This window comes from Heterodontus francisci, chromosome 8 (genome assembly GCF_036365525.1).
Source record: "Heterodontus francisci isolate sHetFra1 chromosome 8, sHetFra1.hap1, whole genome shotgun sequence".
Lineage (NCBI taxonomy): Eukaryota > Metazoa > Chordata > Chondrichthyes > Heterodontiformes > Heterodontidae > Heterodontus > Heterodontus francisci.
This window is the reverse complement of record NC_090378.1, coordinates 12,136,170-12,157,481: the sequence shown is the minus strand read 5'-3', so window position 1 is coordinate 12,157,481 and position 21,312 is coordinate 12,136,170.

The following is a 21,312-nucleotide window of genomic DNA, read 5'->3' as shown; positions in this document are numbered from 1 at the left end:
TGTTGAATGGAAGACGAATTATGTCATCTCAATCTCTAACTTCATGTTTCGCAAGATCTCAAAACTGTGACATAAGAATATATTTTCCTGTCCTACCCCCATATCCTTTAATTCACCTTAGAGTCCAAACATTTATCAATCCCAGTCCTGAATATACTCAACAATTGAGCATCTATAGCCCTCTGGGATAGAGAATTTCACAGATTCACAACCCTCTGAGTGAAGAAATGTCTCCCCAACCTAGTCCTAAATGATCAATCCTTTATCCTGAGCCGCCTAGTTCTAGACTCTCCAGCCAGGGAAAACAATCTCTCAGCATCTCCCTGTCAAGCACTCTCAGAATATTATATGTTTCAATGACATAACCTCTCATTCTTCTAAACTCCAGGCAATATAATCCCATTCTGTTCAATCTCCCCCCATAAGACAGACCTCTCATCCCAGGAATTAATCTAGTGATAGCCTAAGATGCTGGTGTTGGCTCTACTGTCAATGTTGGGTGTCACCCCATCCCCTTCCCCCTCTCCCTCGTACCTCCCTCAGAGCAGAGGATCTGAGGGAGCCAGGCAGCAAGGCAGAGACCCCCTCCCTCCCCCCAAAAAGGCGAGTGATCTTTTTTTTTCGCTTTCAGGCACCCTATGATCTTAGTGCCCAGAGGTTTTCTGGCTGCTGTTCCCCTTACAGGGAGTGGGCGCACATTGCATGAAACCAAGCCATCTTAATGACTGTCAGGGATTCAAGTATGCCCTTGTGTGCTCTACTGCTAAAATAGTCCATTTAGTTGCTCGATTAAAAGATTTCACCCAGTTGGGCCTTGAAGCACAATTGTTGGCTTTGGGGAGGCGAGTGTGATATCCCTTAACAACTGGGAAAAGACTGAGAGTAAACATATTTAAACCTAAAAGACTTCATTCAGAGCAATATATTGAGCTGATTTTATGTTAATGCCAGTGCAGCCTTTCTGTCATTGAAGTGTAGGCCTGACACCAGCAAGGCCAACCCCACTGTAAATCCACCAGACTCACTAAAACCAGTCTCAAGAGGACTTCCTGGGCATTGGCCTTAGTTAAGGTTCCCACCCTCCAGAATTGCCCTAGAGTCTCCAAGGAATGGAAGATTAATCTCCAGGGCACTGCTACAAGCAAATCTGGAAGAAAAATCAACATGTCACTTAAACAAAAATAAGTTTTTTTTTCTTTTTCTTTGAACACCTGGGGGAACATAAGACTATTTGACACAGTTAAGAACCATCTAATTGGGTAACAAAGAGGTCTGTTTGCTTTTCAATTGATGTGGGAAAGTGGCGCCCTGTGTCAGGCAGCCATTCGTGAGTGTGTGGGGTGGGACTGTTGGTGATGGGAGGTCGTATGATGAAACCCTCCCACACCATGCCACTTTTCTAATGCTGCTTTTGTGGGGCCGGTATAGGTAGTGACTGGGAGGGAATAGTTGCTCTTCCCATTGGACGTCAGAAGGATTCCAATGTGCATTGTCCAGCATCAGTGAGCAGAGTTGGCAGAGCTTGTCAAGGCAATGAGAATGGCACAGAATCTGGCTTCAATGCTGGAAAAAAAATTCAATGATCTCACCAGAGCTGCTAAGGTAAGCATCGAACTCTGCTGCAGATGGCATGGATTCTGACTTCATGCATACTAGAAGCACTTATTGCTCTTGTGTGTCAGCTGTTGCTGAGTCAGAAGGTTGTTGGTTCTAATCCCAATCCAAGCACTTGAACACAAAATCTAGGCTGATATACCTGAGTGAATGCTGCACTATCGGAGGTGCCAGATTTCAGATAAGACATTAAGCTGAGGGCTGCCTGCTCTCTTAGGTGGACATAAAAGCTCCCGTGGAAATATTTCGAAGACGAGCAGGGACGTTCTCCCCAGTGTCAAAGAACAAAGAACAGTACAGCACAGGAACAGGCCATTCAGCCCTCCAAGCCTGCCCCAATCTTGATGCCTGCCTAAACTAACACCTTCTGCACTTCCGGGGACCGTATCCCTCTATTCCCATCCTATTCATGTATTTGTCAAGATGCCTCTTAAACGTCACTATCGTACCTGCTTCCACCACCTCCCTCAGCAGCAAGTTCCAGGCACTCACCACCCTCTGTGTAAAGAACTTGCCTCGCACATCCCCTCTAAACTTTGCCCCTCTCACCTTAAACCTATGTCCCCTAGTAACTGACTCTTCCACCCTGGGAAAAAGCTTCAGACTATCCACTCTGTCCATGCCGCTCATAACTTTGTAAACCTTTATCATGTCACCCCTCCACCTCCGTCGTTCCAGTGAAAACAATCCGCGTTTATCCAACCTCTCCTCATAGCTAATGCCCTCCAGACCAGGCAACATCCTGGTAAACCTCTTCTGTACCCTCTCCAAAGCCTCCACGTCCTTCTGGTAGTGTGGCGACCAGAATTGCACGCAATATTCTAAGTGTGGCCTAACTAAAGTTCTATACAGCTGCAGCATGACTTGCCAATTTTTATACTCTATGCCCTGACCGATGAAGGCAAGCATGCCGTATGCCTTCTTGACTACCTTATCCACCTGCGTTGCCACTTTCAGTGACCTGTGGACCTGTATGCCCAGATCTCTCTGCCTGTCAATACTCCTAAGGGTTCAGCCATTTACTGTATACTTCCCACCTGCATTAGACCTTCCAAAATGTGTCCTGGCTAATATTTATAGCTCAATCAACATCACTGAAACAGATAATCTGGTCATTATCTCATTGTTTGTGGGAGCTTGCTCTGTGCAAATTGACTTCCATGTTTCCTGCATTACAACAGTGACTACACTGAAAAGTATTTCATTGGCTGTAAAGGGTTTTGGGAAATTCTGAGGTTGTAAATGCAATTTTTCTTTTCTTCTTTGAATATTGCCTTGGGATATCTGACATCAGAAACCAACGGAAAAGAAGGGATGAAGTTTGTTCAATATCTTATCCAAAGGACAGTACCTCCGACAAAGCAGCATTTCTTCTGCACCGCACTCGACCGGACTTTCCATATCTTGAATTCCTGAAACGGGACTTCAATCCACAATCTTCTGGCTCAAAAAGCAAAGGTGTGACCATCTGCGCAAGGGCACGATGAGAGACAGCAGTCTCCACTTTATACCCGTGACTACTTACTCACTAAAATAGCACACAGAGGACAATACAACTTGTCATTTTTAACATTTTAACTTTTCACAGTGTGTGTACTTAGGACAATCTGTGTCACTACTTATAGATAATAACCTGTCACAGTGCTCCACTTTGTATTCTGAGGTATAGCTTGCTAATATTATACAGTTCAACTTTATGCCTTGGGAATAATAATCCGACAATGTTTGCACTTTCTTTTCAAGAGTGCCAAGAGGCACTGCACAGGAGAGAAAGATGTGGCTTCTCTTCTTACAGTGTACTGATAAATTATACAGAGAATAATGGATACCTAAGAGTGATTACAAGGGCAAAATCTTAACATGTTCAGATGACATCATGAACCATGTTGTATAGCACAAACTGTTTAGAACCACTCATTTCTACTGCTGAAATTGAATTGCTGTATTGGAATCAGTCTCTGGTATTGGCGATTGCGTACAATTTGTACCATTTCAATTTGTTGTTTGTGTTAACTCAGCTTTTGGTTTCTGTGTCCTATTAGTGCAGATGTCAACTCTCTATGCACCTTATACCTTTGGTAAATGATATAGAGGATGTTATTACCGGAAACTTATCAGTTAATTAGGAGTTGTATGCCCAGCATATATTATATTTATAGCTTTCAACTACTCATAGTAGAAGTTTTGCATTGTTTATAAAGTTTCTTTGCAATTATTCTTGTTGTATGTATGTCAGTAAGGCCAGTATTTTGCAGGTGATGGCATTTACATGCACCTGCTGCCCTCATTCTTCGAGGTGGTAGAGGGCATGGATTTGGGAGGTGCTGTCAAAGAATCCTTGGCAAGTTGATGCATCTTGTAGATAGTACACACTGTTACCATGGTGCACTAGTGGTGGTGGCAGTGGAGGTTTAAGGTGGTGAATGGGGTGCCACTCAAGCAGGCTGCTTTTTCCTGAATGTTTTCGGGCTTCTTGTGTGCTATTGAAGCTTTACCTATCTAGGCAAGTGGAAAGTATTCCATCACACTCCTGATTATGCTTTCTAGGTAACGGAGATCCTTCAGTGAGTCAGGAGGTGAGCTACTTGCAGCAGAATAACCAACCTTTCATCTGCTCTAGTAGCTATGCAATTTATGTGGCTTGTCCAGTTGAGTCCAGGGGACACAGACACAAACATCTATGGAGGACAATTGAGTTAACCTGATCTGGCTGGACCGCATAAAGCACTATCGGGTCCTACTCTTCTCTGCTAAAACAGCTCACAATTCCAGAATCACCCTGGAATGCAAAGATAACCCCCCAGCTTCTCTTCTCCACTGCAAACAGTCTTTTTAAACCCCTTTACCCTGCCTCCTTCATCTCACCTCCAACAAGTATTAGGAATTCATGGATTTCTTTGTCACAAATGTTGATACCATCTGTTCAGCTGACTCTGTTACTTCCCTCCCTCCCCTAGCCCACTGGGCAAAACTTTATCCTAAGGAGCTCCCTGACCTAGCCCTGAACATTCTCTAGTTTCTCACCTATCTCCCCTCATGCCCTCTTTGAGTTCATCTTTTCCCATGAGACTCACTTCCTGTTGTCTTGATCCTATTCCCACGAAACTGCTGACCACCCAACTTCCCTTCCTGGATCCCAAGTTAACTGATATTGTTAATGGTTCTCTCTCCTCAGTTAATGTCTCCCTCTCCTTCTAATCATTTGCTACCATCCCTCTCTTCAAAAAAATCCTTGACCCCTCCTTCCTTGCAAACTACCATCACATCCCCAATGTCCCTTTCCTTTTCAAAGTCTTTGAATGTGTTGTTGCTTCCCAAATCCATGCTGATTTGTCCCAGAACTCCATGGTTGTATCCCTCCAATTAGGTTCCCGCCCCTGCCACAGTACCAAAGCGGCTCTTATCAAAGTGATGATTGACATCCTATGTGACTGTGACAAAGGAAAACTATCCCTCTCGTTCTTCCCTACCTGTCTACAATCTTTGACATAGTTGACCACACCATCCTCTTCCAACATGTCTCCACTGTGTCCAGCAGGGTGGGACTTGCTTGGTTCCATTCTTACCTTTCTAATCATAGCCAGAGTATCATCTGCAATGACTTCTCTTCCACATCTGGCCGCCACACTGTTACCTCTGGTGTCCCCTAATGATCTAACCTTGGACTTCTACTTCTCACCTGCATGCTGCCCCTTGGTGACAACATCCAAAAACACAATGTCAGGTTTCACATGTATTCTGACGACACCCATCTCGGGCTCTCTTGGCTCCTCCACTGTCTGATTTGCCACACTGGTAGTCCAACATCCAGTATTGAATGAGTCAAAATTTCTTCCAACCAGATGTTGGGAAGACTGAAACAGTTGTCTTGGTCCCCGCCACAACTCTGGTCCCTAGCCACCATCTCCATCCCTCTCCCTGGCAACTGTCTGATGCAGAACAAGACCATTCACAACCTTCCTGTAATACAAGACTCCGAAATGAGCCTCTTATCACATACCATCACCAAAACTGCCGAGTGTCATCTCCGTAACATCGCCCGATCCTTCTATTGCCTCAGCTCATATGCTGCTGAAAACCTTAACCATGAGTTATGGCTAAGTGAGGAGGGGGGTAACAGTCATCCCTCTGGCCTTTCCTCTTAATTGACCGCAACAGGGTTTATTTCTTTAAAACAGTGGTTGTGCTTACCACTCAGTGAGTGTTTTACCTTTTACCTTTAATGTTATTTTTATTCATTCGGGGGATGTGGGCATCGTTGGCTAGGCCAGCATTTATTGCCCATCTCTAATTGCCCTTGAGAAGGTGGTGGTGAGCTGTGATTGTGAAAGAACCGATCGGACAGGTTTTCTTGAGTTTACAATAAAGAAATAAGTTTATTATACTCAACAAGCTAAACCCGATCTAGAATAATAAAAATTACACTACACAGTCATGCACACATTCACATGAGGATCACACAGACAAATAGATTGCAAAGTGGAAAGTAGGTTTTTTTGTTTGGGTTGAAGTCTAGAATAAATAAAAGTTAAATACACAGTCTGAGGTTGGATGATTCGGTGGTCTTCCGGATGGAGTTGTATTCTTGAAGTCTTGGCTGGTCAAAGTGCATTTTGTCGCTGGCCCACTTGGCTCAGGGTTTTTTTGAAGGCAGACTTGTAGGTAGTCCTCTTCCCCTGGTCTCTGGCTGTAGCAGTCTGTAGGCTTGGAGGGTTCACAGTTGCAAATGATTTTCAAATTTGATGTTTTCTGGAGAGAGAGAGAGAGAGAGAAAGAAAGGGAGGTACACAGCCTTCTCTGTTGCTGCACACTCAGTTACTGCTTGTCGCTTTGTGTATAACAAAAGCCCCAGTTTTTCACAGCTTGGGGAAATAGTCACATGGTTCTCTCAATCCCCTTTGTTTTTAATGAGGTCCAAAGTCTAAATCTCAAAACCTCTCTCAGGTGGTATTGTCAGTGTTTACCCCCTCGAGGGACATCTCCATTCATGAATGCCTCAAGATGGCTTTGAATGTCTCACTAATGAGGGTGATCTGGATAATCAACTCAGTTAGCCACAGCATTGTCCAGGCTGGGCTTCTTGTTAGATTTCTGGCTCTGGTTGGACCTTGGAATGTGCAAAGCTGTTTCACATGCAAATTGCAGTGGTCACCTTGGCTGCCAGCTTTTTTTAAAAGTTAGCTGTCGGATTTTCCTCATTAAAAGTCCAATGTAAGTTTCCAACTGATGAATTAATATTTCTCATTTGGCATAATGTTTTCTTGACACATGAGTTTGTTATCGTGAGACTTGACTATTCCAACACATTCCTGTTGATCGACCCATCTTCAACGCTACATAAGTTTGAGCTCATCCAACACTCTGCTGCTCATATTCTAACTTACATCAAGTCCCATTCACCCATCACCCATGTGCTTGCTGGCCAACATTGGCTCCTGGTCCAACAGCATCTCAATTTTAAAATTCTCCTTCTTGTTTTCAAATCCCTCCATAACTTCACCCCTCCATACCTCTGTAACCTCCTCCCGCCCTGCAACCCTTCAAGATATCTATACTCTTGGCCTGTTGCATATATCTGATTTTAATCACTCCAGCATTGGTGTTAATTGGTATTAATATATATTAATGACTTAGACGTGGGTGTACAGACCACACAATTTCAAAATTGGCAGATGACACAAGACTTGGAAGTATTGTGAACTGTGATGAGGATAATGATAGACTTCAAGAAGCCTTAGACAGGGAGGATGTGTAGCAGATGAAATTTAATGCAGAGAAGTGTGAAGTGATACATTTTGGTAGGAAGAATGATCAGAGGGTCACTGACCTGAAACGTTAACTCTGCTTCTCTCTCCACAGATGCTGCCAGACTTGCTGAGTATTTCCAGCATTTCTTGTTTTTATTATAAACTAAAGGGTACAATTCTAAAGAGGGTGCAGGAACAGAAACCGGTGGGTATATGTGCACAAATCATAGAATATAGCAGGGCAGGATGGGAAATTGTTTAATAAAGCATACAAGATCCTGGGTTTTATAATTGAGGCATAGAGTATAAAAACAAGGTCATTATGGTGAATCTTTACAAAACACTGGTTCGGCCTCAAATGGAATATTGTGTCCAATTCTGGGCATCCCACTTTAGGAAAGATGTTAAGGCTTCAGAGAGAGTGTCCCTCCCACCCCCACTGCAATTTTATGCAGGGCAGCGGCGGCGAGAAACGGCCCACCCCAGGGCAATCAAGGCCCTTAAGTGGTCAATTAACGGCAAATTAAGTGCCTCCTCCTGCCGCCGCGGGTATTTTACCCTTGGTGGGCAGACGGCAAAGGCCCCAAGAACACCACCAAGGAAAAGGTGGCAGCCTTCTTGCGGGCTGGGAGGGGGGCCCTACTGCTTGGATATCCTGTGCCCCACGGAGGGCCGCCTCCAAAGCCCCAACTTCCCCCACTGCACAACACTCCTTCCCCACCCCCCCCCCCCCACAACGGACGCTCCTTGCCTCACTGGGGCCGAGTTGATTGCCCCCGGCGAGGCTCCAAAAAATTACCTTAGTTCTGGGGCCGTCCTTCACCTTGCTCGCGATGGCTGGGTGCAGTCCCAGGAGTGGCCCCTGCTCCTGGTGGAGCTGCTGGGACTAAGAGCTGCCGGCCCGCTGATTGACTGGTAGCTCCATTAGGCAGGACTTCCTGCCTCAAGGAGGTTGAAGTCCCGCCCAAGGCCAATTAAAGGTCTGGGGAGCGAAAAATCCCAGCGTTGCTTCCCAGGCCCTGCAGAAGCGGACTCGCCACCAACTTTTTGGCCAGTGGACGGGGCCTCCCACCCAACGTAAAATTCCAGCCATACTGTCAGATACCAGACTTCCAAAGCAGGTCACCTTCTCCCAACTCAGTCAGGGCAGACGCACCCAGAGGAGGGCAAAAAGAAGCACTTCAAGGATGTGCTGAAAGCCAACATGAAGATATGCAACATTGACATCAACTCCTGGGAGGCCATCACCCGGGATCCAACCTGATGGAGATAGAGTCTGTGGGAAGGATCCCAGCGTTTTGAAACCCAATGACCGACAAAATGAAGAGGAAAAGTGAGAGCAGCGAAAAAAAACAAACCATGACCCAAGCTATTAACACATGACCAGACATCCCACATGACAACAAATGCCCTACGTGCCATAAAGTCACTAGATCCCAAATCGGTCTCATCAGCCATCTTTGGACTCATGGAAGACAATCATTCTTGCCTGCAAGGGATAGTCAATGGTACTGGGCAGCCTCCCACAAAACATTCATCTATTAACACTAACTGTTTGGGCTCATGCCAGTCTTACTGGCATTGCCCTATCAAGACAGCTGCATCCGGGAGAAAAGGAACCGGGGAAGAAAATTGCTGGGAAACCGTGGAAGAAAACAAATTAAAAATTATCATAAAATTCCTGTGCGGAAGCAAGCAAAATGTTTTACTTAAACTCACACGTAGAAGTACCTTGTTCAACAGGTTTACAGTTACTGGAACTTAGTCAAAAATTAAATTAAGAAATGTTGCCAAATTAAAAAAAATGAATGTGGCAGTATGGTAATAAGTTGCTAAATGAGGCAGTAAATAACATGGAACAAGAATAGCAGTCACATTAATTGAAGCCCTACAGATGGTGAGTGTAATAATATTTAATGAACCTGATAAAAAAGCAAGGTTGTCCAGCTATTCACCAGATGCATATTTCAGCAAATGTGATTTGTCAGAGAATGGCACATTATACATTTTAAACAAAGAAACACTTGCATTTATATAGCACCTTTTATGACCTCAGGATGTCCCAAACTGCTTGACAGACAGTTTGAATTGTAGTCACTGTTGTAATTTAGCAAAGGTGGCAGCCAATTTGTGCACAGCAAGCTCCCACAAACAGCAATGAAGTAAGTGACCAGATCAGCTGTTTTCAGTGATGCTGGTAAGGTATAAGAATTGGCCAGAACAACAAAGAGAACTTCCCTCCTTTTCTTCGAAATAGTGCCACGGAATCCTTTATGTCTACCTGAGAGAGCAGATGGGGTTTCAGTTTAATGCCTCATTTGTAAAACGGCACCTCTGATAGTGCAGAACTCCCTCAGCACTGAAATGTTAGCCTAGATTTTATCCTCAAGTCCCTGGAGTGGGACATCCTGATCTATTCTCCCCTCTCATGCAGGTGTTGGATCCCTGATAGGCACAGTTCAGCACTCACTCATACCTCACCCAAGAAAACATTATTGAGATAAAAGCAAAATACTGCAGATGCTGGAAATCTGAAACAGAAATAGAAAGTGCTGGAAATACTCAGCAGGTCAGGCAGCATCTATGGAGAGAGAAACAGAGTTAACATTTCAGGTCTGATGACCTTTCATCAGAAGGGTTCTAATGAAAGGATATTGACCTGAAACATTGGGCGGTATCTTGTCCTCTTTAAAAAATAAACACGAACCACAGCTGCTGGACCATGCTTTTGGAGGGGAAACCCCGCACGGGATGGTGGGCAGCTGCAGCTGTGGCCTACTGATCAATGCTGCTCTGGTGGGAGGGTAATAATAGGTGGCTTTGCAGCCCCCATACCTGACCCTGTGGCCAAACACTGGCAAGCCACCTCCAGGTACCTGCAGGTTTGGCTCTCAGTAGGGATCCCATCTGCTGCTGGGAGGTTCCTGGCATTGTCTCCAATCAGTCCACAAACGGACAGTTAATTATTCACATTGGCCACCCACCTCTGCTGGTGATGACTCACCTCCGGGAAGATGGCCCGGACGCAGGAACGCATAACCGCTGACCGGACGCTAGGATATCTGCTTTTCCTCCCAGACCCGCCTTCAAGCCCGCCCCATGTGAGAGGGAAGATTCCACCCGTTAGCTATGTTTCTCTCTCCACAGATGCTGCCTGACCTGCTGAGTACTTCCAGCATTTTCTGATTCTAATATAAAACATTATTGAGTCTTACCAATAGGTGTTGGGATGCCACTTAACTGAAAAGCCTGATGTGGTCCTTATCTAACATCTCCACACTAGCAGTTCAGCAAGAATCACTGGAATACTGCATTCAGCCTGGGGAATTGCACCTCAGGAAGGATGTATTGCCCTTTGGTGGTTGCAACAGCAGATTGATACCAAGGTTTGGCGGGTTGAATTATGAGGATATGTTGCATAAACGTGGAGGGGGGGGCGGATTTTTGCTTTCCCCTGAAGCGAGTTTGGAGGTGGGGAGAGCATATAATCGGGCAGGATGGTGGCAAGGAGGATCCACTACATTTCCGCCTCCACCCAAACTAAGTCTGGGGCGGGAAGGCCCATGAACGGACTTCCCATCCTGCCGCCAAATGTGACCTTTAAGTGAGCAATTGGTGTTCAATTAAGGGCCTCATCCTGCCTCCGTCAGTATTAACTCATTGGTAGGTGCGCCTGTTATCACATGGGGAGTATGCCAAGCAAGCTAAACTTAATGCCCGATTGAGGGATCCAGCATCGGGAAGGTGGGGGGCCCCTGCTGAGAGCCACGCCCTGCTGTTGCCGCTGACGTCCCTTCACTCCCCTCCCCTGCGATCCCTACCCCGCCAACCCCTCCCACCCTGACTCACCTGTGACCTGGTTCAGTGCCTCCGGTGAGTCCAGTATCGGCAGCAGCCACCGCCTCTGCAGTGGCGCAGCTTAGTTAAAAAGCTACCGGCCTCTGATTGGCTGGCAACTCTCAGTAGGTGGGATTTGTTCGCCAGGGTCCTTAATCCCAGGGAAGACGCACTGCTGTCCACTTAAGTGCCTAATTGGCACTTGATTTGGCGGGCCTTTTCCAGAGGAGACGATGCGAGTATCTCATTGGCGCTTTAGCTGGGGATCAAGATCACTGTTGCCAAGATAAAACCCCAGCCTTGATGTGTATTTCCCTGATTATGGAAGACTGTGGAGTGATCTGATTGATGTGTTTAAAATGTTATAAGTATTCAATAAGTAAATGTGGAGAAACTGTTTCCTCTGGTTTGGAAATCAAGGATGAGGAAGCATAATGTGAAATTTGAGTTTATTGAGGAGGGAAATCCTAAAATCATAGAATGATACAGAATGCAGCCATTTGGCCCATCGTGCCTGTGCTGGCTCTTTGAAAGAGCTGTCCAATTAGTCCCATTCCCGTGCCTTTTCCTTATAGCCAACCAATTTTTTCTCATTCAATTATTTATCCAATTCCCTTTTGAAAGTTACAATTGAATATGCTTCCATCACTCTTTCAGATCATAACAACTCGCTGTGTAAAAAAAATGTTGCCAATTATCTTAAATCTGTGTCCTTTGGTTACTGACCCTCTTGCCACTGGAAACAGTTTTTCCTTATTTACCACATCAAAATCCATCATAATTTTGAACATTTCTATTAAATCTCCCTTAACCTCTGCGATAAGGAGAGCAAACCCAGTGTATCTAGTCTTTCCATGTAACTGAAGTCTCACATCCTTGGTACCATTCCAGTAAATCTCCTCTGAACTGTCTCCAGGACCTTGACATCCTTCTTAAAGTGTGATTCCCAGAATTGGATGCAATTCTCCAGCTAGTGCCTAACCAGTGCTTTGTAAAGGTTTAGCATAACTTTCTTGCATTTGTACTCTATGCATCTACTTATAAAACCAAGGATTCCAAAAAACTTTCTCTACTTGTCCTGCCACCTTCAAAGATATGCACACCCCAGCTTCCTGCACCCCTTTAAAATCAGAAATCACTTTTTTTCACACAAAGGATAGTAGAAATCTGTAATTCTGTCCCCCAGAAGGCTGCAGATGGTGGGGGGAGCTATTGCAGCTTTCAAGACTGAGATCATTAGAATTTTGTTAGGTAAGGCTATTGAGGGATTGGAGGTATGGCGTGAAAATGGTGCTGAGGTACAGTTCAGCCATAATTTAATTGAATGGGGGAGCAGGATCGAGGGGCTGAATGGCATACTCCTGTTCCTACAACAATCCGACGCAGGTATCTTGGCCAGCTTCTCCGCCTTCCAAATTTAAGGGCACGAAAGCCATTGGCAGCAACCCTACCACTACCCGACTCATAAGCAACTAATTCAATGAGTGCTGGCAATTGAATCTGGTTTGAATGGCCTTGACCAGCCAAGCCACTGGGAAACTGGTATATCCTTAGTTAAAAAAAAAGTAATGAGATTGTATACTCGTTATATCACATGTCATGACCGCATCAATGGATTTACTTTTCTACTTAATAGAATTCTGATGAAAATAGAGGTTCAGGAGATTTTTGCTGACAAATTTACTATTTTCCTGTCAACATCAAATGTCAAGCTAGATATTATGGGTTGCAAAGCATTTGCAGTTTAATGAAAACATAATAAGTCTCTTCAAGCTATGAGAGCCCTGGAAGCATATCAAAAGTTTAAGAACTAGACCATTTTCTTCACTTACTGCCTCTTTCACAGGCACTTTATAGAATTCATTATTTGCAAGTAACCATCACATTTATATCAAGTCCGATCATATCACAGCAACACCTTAAATCATGTCATATACCACGAATTACTTTAGGTGCAGTCACTGTATTTATTCAGCTAAATGGGCACAGCAAGACCTTGTAAACAGCAACGAGATGGATGATTTATCTGGTGTTGCCAGTAGGATTGAATCCATCCATTCATTTACCCGTTCCATGCCCCCATATTGTCCTCCCCCCACTGCTGCCATTTCCCCAGCCCACCAAGCCAAACCTGCCCTAGGCGCCCCTCTGTCCTAGCCCTGTATCCACATCTCTCTCTTGTTTCTCTCCCACTGTTTCGCATACCCTCCCTGAGCTCATCTTGTCCTTGAGACCCATCTCCTCCCCCTCGCATTTATTCCCATTAAGTTGCTGAGAGCCCGACTCCCCTTCCTGGCCCCCATGCTAGCTGACATTGTAAATGGCTCCCCTCTTCTTAGGTACGGCCCCTCTCCATTTCAAAACCACCATCATCATCACCTCCTCCAAAAATCCACCCTCAGTCCTTACAAACTGCCTCCCCATTTTTAATCTCCCTTTCTTCTCCAAGGTCCTTGAGCGTGTTGTCACCTCCCAAGTCCATGCCCATTTTTCCCTGCGTCTCCTTGTATGAATTTCTCCAAACTGGGATTCACTCTTGCCCTAATCAAAGTTGCAAATGATATTCTACAGGACTGTGACCATGAAACGAAATGCTTGGGAAGGTAATGTCATTGATTTTTGAGAACCATTTACTTACCTGGCCCTTTAAATTTTAAATGTCCAATAAGGGCTGTAAGCCCTTTAAAAATGGCACCTGCGCATTGGCGCCGGACGCCATTGCCAGCGACAGCTCACCTGCCCGCTCCACGTCATTGCTGGGGGGGCGGGCGCCGCGGCCATGCAAATCAGCCGCCGCGTTTGAAATCACAGCAGCTCCGTGACATGGTGCCTGTGCAGGAAGGCCACATTTTTTTACGTCTGCCACCAACTTTGGGGGCAGACTCTAAATTTGTAGCCCTTTTTCTCCTCTACCCGTTCTACCTCTCTTCAGCCTTTGACACACATCAACCAGAAATCTAACAGAAATTATGAAAGGGTGAATCACTGAAGAATTATTTCCCTCATTGGTAATCATCAACAAGGTGACATAAATTTAGGATTATTAAAAGATCAGTAAGAGGACCTGCTTTAATGCAGAGAGTTATTTGAATATGTCTTGAAATAATCATTCCTTACCAACCACTGTATAAATGTAAGTTCTTTCTTTCTTTCCAAGAATTTGACTCAGCGACCATGAGGAATGAATGATAATGCAAGGGCTGAGTTGAAGGAAGTTGCATGGGGGCAAGTGGGGAAATTGCGGGGACCGGAAGTGAGAAATAAACTTGGCTGTTTTATAGAGACAGAGAGAGATGAAAAGTTATCTAACAGTGGAAACTGATTGTTAGCCAGAATCATTGACTTCATCAAAACATTCAGTAAAGTATAAGTAAAAGAAACAAATTCCTTACTTATGCTTTGAGTAATGGACTCCAGAATCCATAAAATTGTTTTGTTCATTAAAAACTTCTATATGTGATAGTTCTGTTATGTAAAAGTGTTGAGGTGTGTACTATTGCAGGCTGCAAAGTAATATACTGATTACTGTGCGAGTTAGGCAGAAAGATGGAACAATTAATGAGGTGTTGATGAAAAATCACAAATAAATTGGTGCAAAAACCTATGATAAGCATATCTGAATGTGCTCCAAAGCCAGATTTGGCAAATGCACTCACGGATATCCAGCATCCCATCTTCCTCTTCCCATGTTTCACACATACCCACATGTACTTCAATGTCAACACTGTCCTTGGGAAACGAACCATTTGATGCAATATCACGGGACATGTTATAATACATTTTGCACAATACAGCGTAAAATGTAACGCAAACAATTTGGGTCATTAAGACTAATAGAATATTGCCTAGATTAAGGCCCAGATCAAAGCAAGAGAGACCTGGATAGTCTCTAGTCTGTATCTCAGACTTGGTAATATATACTATTCTCCCTTATAATGTAGTTTCTTTGTTTGTCATACATTATAATTTCAATGTGTTAAGGCTACAAATTGCAGGATGAAGAATAAAGGAAATAGTTGAGAGCTCGCTAAGATGCATGTAACAAAGGTCTGTTGCAAATAAGGGAATTGTAGGGGGTGAATTTCCTCAGAGTTTCTCTTGCTGTACCTTGTAACATTGAGGAAGAACCGCCCTCCCCCGCCATCCCCCCCCCCACCCCCCACAAGGGGTTACGGCCAAACACCCACCTCGACCATCTTCCACCCCTGCCTCAGTTCATCAGCTACCGAAACGCTCATCCATGACTTTGTTACCTTTAGACTAGACTATTCCAATGCTCTCCAGGCCAGCCTCCATCTTTCACCCTCCATAAACTTAAGCTCGTCCAAAACTCTGTTGCCGACATCCTAACTTGCACAAAGTCTCATTCACCCATCACCCCTGACCCTCATTGGCTCCCAATTGGGCAACACCTCGGTTTTAACATTCTTGTTCTTATTTCCAAATCTCTCTCCATGGCCTCTCCCCTTCCTATCTCTGTCATGTCCTCCAGCCCCACAACCCTCCGAGATAACTGCATTCCTCTGACCTATTTCAGACCTGTTGTGCATCCCCGATTTCCATCGCTCCACATTGGCAGCTGTTCCTTTAGCTGCCTAGGCCTTAAGTTCTAGGCCCACCACTGGTGCTCTGATAGAGCTTTCCGCTTAGTCCCAAACCCTTCCCTTTTCCATTCCTCCTTCAGTTTTTCTTCCTGAAATGCATGAAGTAAGCCTGAGATCTGCTCCTCCTGTAACTGTAGATGGACCATTCCACAATCCAACACTTCCATGAGAAATGGTGCACGTAGTTCATCCATTCTGAGCTTCAGTACTGATGCAGGGCTATTAATGCTAATCGCAAACACTGGGAGCAGGCCTTGCACATGCCTGATGTTTACTAGTTAGTGGCATGACATCCATAAATGCCAATCCTTTAACTATACAGCCAGCAATGAGAGATTCACCAGACATCGGAAGAACACATTATAGAGGAACATAATCTAAGCTGACATTCCAATGTGGAACTGAGGGAGTGTCGCACTGTTGGAGGTGCTGTCTTTTGGTTGGGATATAATACCAAGGCCCCGCCCACCCTCTCAGGTGAACGTAAAGAATCCTGTGGAACTATTTCAATGGAAAGCAGGGGAGTTCTTCCTGGTGACTTGGCTGCTATTTACCCCCCAACCAACATCAACTAAAAATAGCAGATGATCTGGTCATTATCACATTGCTTCTTGTGGGAGCTTGATGTGCACAAATTGGCTGCTGCCTTTCCTACATAACACAGTGACTATTGGTGGGACGGGGGGTCATATTAACTCCCCAGATGGGCAGGAGTGAGGTGAGGGGTGGTTAATAATTTTAAAATCACAAGCACGGCCCCAGCCCACCTCCACTTTCTGGTTTTAATGGAGGTAGGAAGGGGACAGAAAACTAACCTGCTCTCCAGGGGCGGGCTCCTCATTTAAATATTTTAACTAGACTGCTTGCCTCGTATTTAATTAGAACTTTATTTTAAATACCAGCTATTCCAGGGCTCATGAAACCCAACAGCTCAAGGGAGGCGAGAAGGACTAGATTGAACAGGTAGGTGCTCTTTTTATTTGTTCTTGAGATGTGGGCGTTGCTGGTAAGGCCAGCATTTGTTGCCCATCCCTAATTGCCCTTGATAAGGTGGTGGTGAGCTGCCTTCTTGAACAGCTGCAGTCCATGTGGTGTAGGTACACCCACAGTGCTGTTAGGGAGTCAGTTCCATGATTTTGACCCAGCGACAGTGAAGAAACGGCAATATAGTTCCAAGTCAGGATGGTGTGTGGCTTGGATGGGAACTTGCAGCTGGTGGTGTTCCCATGCATCTGCTGCCCTTGTCTTTATAGAGGGTAAAGGTCATGGGTTTGGAAGATGCTGTCAAAACAGCCTTGGCGAATTGCTGCAGTGCATCTTGTAGATGGTACACACTGCAGCAACGGTGCACCAGTGAATGTTTAAGGTGGTGGATGAGGTGCCGATCAAGTCTACTTTGTCTTGCATGATGTTGAGCTTCCTGAGTGTTGTTGGAGCTGCACCCATCCAGGTAAGTGGAAAGTGTTCCATCACACTCCAGTCTTGTGCCTTGTAGATGGTGGACAGGCTTTGGGGAGTCAGGAGATGAGCTATTCCCTGCAGAATTCCCAGCCTTTGACGTGGTAATGCTGTTAAATGTCATGAGGAGATGGTTAGATTCTCTCATGTTGGAGATGGCCATTGCCTGGCACTTGTGTGGTGTGAATGCTACTTGCCACTTATGAGCCCAAAACTGATGTTGTTCAGGTCTTGCTGCATGTGGACATGAGCTACTTCTGTATCTGAGGAGTTGCGAATGGTGCTGAACATTGTGCAATCATCAGTGAACATCCCCACTTCTGACCTTATGATAGAGGAAAGGTCATTGATGAAGCAGCTTAAGATGGTTGGACCTAGGATACTACCCTGATAAACACCTGCAGTGATGTCCTGAGGTTGAGATGTTTGGCCTCCAACAACCAGAACCATCTTCCTTTGTGCTAGGTATGACTTCAACTAGTGGAGCGTTTTCCCCCGATTCCCATTGACTTCAATTTTGCTAGGGCTCCATGATGCCATACTCAGTCAAATACTGCCTTCGTGTCAAGGGCAGTCACTCTTACCTCACCTCTTGAATTCAGCTTTTATGTTCATTTTTGGACCAAGGCTGTAATGGTCCTGATAGAAAGTATACAAAATTATGAGGGGCATTGATAGGATAGATAGGAAGAAGCTTTTTCCCATAGGAGAGGGGTCAATAACCAGGGGGCTTAGATTTAAGTTAAGGGGCAGGAGGTTCAGAGGGGATTTGAGGAAAATTTTTTTCACCCAGAGGGTGGTTGGAATCTGGAACACACTGCCTGAAGGGGTTGTAGAGGCAGGAACCCTCACAACATTTAAGAAGTATTTAGATGAGCACGTGAAACGCCATAGCATACAAGACTATGGGACGAGTGCTGGAAAATGGGATTAGGATAGGTGCTTGATGGCCGGCACAGACACCATGTTTCTGTGCTGTATAACTCTATGACTCTAGGTATCGGTGAAACTTTCCAGTGCTGTCCGTGGACCAGAAGAAGCAGAACTGCTTTCTCCCAGATCACCAAGTTTCCCTGCTTCCCTCCCGATGATCGGATCCACCCCCCACTCCCCCAAAATCATCTCTCTGGCAACAACACCCCCCCCACTCCCCGATATAATCACTGCCCTCCCACTCCTCGATGTCTTCTCCACTGCCCCACCTGAAGGTATCTTCCAGTGTCATCATGATGCCTGTCACACTCCCAAAGTCTTCTCTGGTCCCACAGATGTCTCCTCCAGCTCCCACTCACCCGACCTCGATGTCTTCTCTGGCCCTGCAAGGTCCCCCCATCCCCTCCCCCACCGATCTCTCCTCCCCACCTTCCACTCCCCGAATGTGGCCGAGTGCCACAGGCCTTCCCACCCAACATCCTCACAATCTGGTTGCCTGCCAGCCGGGAAACAGAGTTAAAATATGTAAAAGAGGCGAGTAAAATTTAAATTCTTTCTTGGTCGCTACGACCAAGCTCCCTTCCCATGTCCACATAAGTATCGGGGCCTGTGATTCTATGACTAGACTTTATAAAGTACTTCATTGACTGTAAAGCACTTTGGGATGTCCTGAGGTCATACAAGGTGCTGTAAAAATACAAATTCTTTCTTTCTTTACAGATTTGCTAGTACTAGCACTGCACTGCTCAGTGAAATTAATTCACAGTCAGTAGCTGTCTGTCACTCATGTTTTTCTTGGTCTCAGGATTGTTGCAAAAGACTGTGTCATAATTAACATAAGTCCATGTGAGTTTCTCACAACGAGCTGGCTTCTCCTCCTGGCATTACTCAGGGGTACCTACTGGTGCATTAGGCAAAGACGGAGGATGTTTCCCATGTTCAGCCTTCCTGCTGCCGTAGATAAGCCACCCAGTGCGGTTACCGTAAACAGTGCTGAGAGCTCAATCCTTCTTTTGAACCTAGGAGGATCAGGAAACACCAAATTAAACATAGGCTCATCACTGCCAAAAATGAGATCTTCGACATTGTAACCTTGTCGCTCAGCAAGGACTATGGCTCAAAGCTTATCGGGTCGTTTCCTGTGCAGCGTTTGGGCTTTAAAGCGTAAGCCTGTACCCTTTCTCTGTGCTGTGATTACACAAGCCATTGTGTCAGAAATTAAAGCATCAGTTTTATCGCAGGCCAAACAAACAAAACACATGTCGTACATGGCAGGTTCTAAATAGGGATGGCAAACAGCTATTCTCTTGTTGTGAATAGGCTCAAAGTCAAATAATGGTGTCCAATTTCAAAGCTCACTGAAAGGTCTGGCAATGAAGCCCCAGACCAGTCAGTCTAAGCTCAGCAGTGGGCAAATTATTGGAATCAATTCTGAGAGACAGGATAAACTGTGACTTAGAAAGGCACAGATTAATCAAGGATAGTCAACATGGATTTGTTAAGGGAAGGTCTTGTCTGACCAACTTGATCAAATTCTTTGAAGAAGTAACAAGGAAGATAGATAAGGATAGTGCAGTGGGCCGTTTAAAATAACTTACCTTTCATTGCAGCAGCTTATTCGGAAGCAGAGTGCGAGCGAGTGATCAGCTGGGAAGGTCAGTTTCAACTTAAAGTTAATTTCCTTTTGTTTCGGCGGACCAGGGGGCTGCTGGGTAAGTAAAAACCTATATATTTGGGCCGTTTCTGAACCCGAGACACTACACATGTAGTGTCTCCCACCCGCCCTCCTCCTCTAACCAAAAAAAAAAGGACTCGGTGGTGTGTAGATAAGGTAAGGCTTTTTCTATTTCTCTTTTTTTTTATCGTTTGATTGGTAAAAACTTTTCGTTCCTTTTTCATTTATCTAAGTTAAGACTAAGTTAAGCTTAAGATTGAAAATAGCAGGAGATCTCAGACCCGTGTTATGCTTCTCTTGCTCAATGTGGGAGCTCAGGGACACGGCTGATGTCCCTGACTCCTTCACGTGCAGGAACTGTGTCCAGCTGCAGCTCTTGTTAGACCGCATGACGGCTCTGGAGCTGCAGGTGGACTCACTTTGGAGCATCCGTGATGCTGAGGAGGTCGTGGATAGCACGTTTAGCGAATTGGTCACACCGCAGATTAGGATTGCTGAAGGAGAAAGGGAATGGGTGACCAAAAGGCAGAGAAAGAGCAGGAAGGCAACGCAGGTGTCCCCTGCGGTCATCTCCCTCCAAAACAGGTATAACGTTTTGGATACTGTTGAGGGAGATGGCTCACCAGGGGAAGGCAGCAGTAGCCAGGTTCATGGCACCGTGGCTGGCTCTGCTGTTCGGAAGGACGGGAAAAAGAGTGGAAGGGCTATAGTCATAGGGGATTCGATTGTAAGGGGAGTAGATAGGCGGTTCGCTGGTCGAAAACGAGACCCCCAAATGGTATGTTGCCTCCCAGGTGCACGGGTCAGGGATGTCTCAGATCGACTGCAGAACATTCTGAAGGGGGAGGGTGAACAGCCAGTTGTCATTGTGCACATAGGCACCAATGATATAGGTAAAAAACGGGATGAGGTACTACAAGCAGAATTTAGGGAGTTAGGAGCCAAAGACTTGCAGGTGGTAGGTAAATTGGCCATTGTAAATTGCCCCTAGTGTAGGTAGGTGATAGGGAATATGGGATTACTGTAGGGTTAGTATAAATGGGTGGTTGTTGGTCGGCACAGACTCAGTGGGCCGAAGGGCCTGTTTCAGTGCTGTATCTCTAAATTAAAAAGTAGGACCTCAGAGGTAGTAATCTCTGGATTGCTACCAGTGCCACATGCTAGTCAGAGTAAAAATGAAAGAATAGTCAGGATGAATGCGTGGCTTGAGAGATGGTGCAGGAGGGAGGGGTTCAGATTTTTGGGACATTGGGACTGGTTCTGGGGGAGGTGGGACTATTACAAATTGGACGGTCTACACCTGGGCCGGACTGGAACCAATGTCCTTGGGGGTGCTTTTGCAAACGCTGTTGGGGAGGGTTTAAACTAATGTGGCAGGGGGATGGGAACCAAATGAGGAGGTCAGTGGACAGTAAGGAGGTAGTAACTAAAGCCTGTAAGGAAC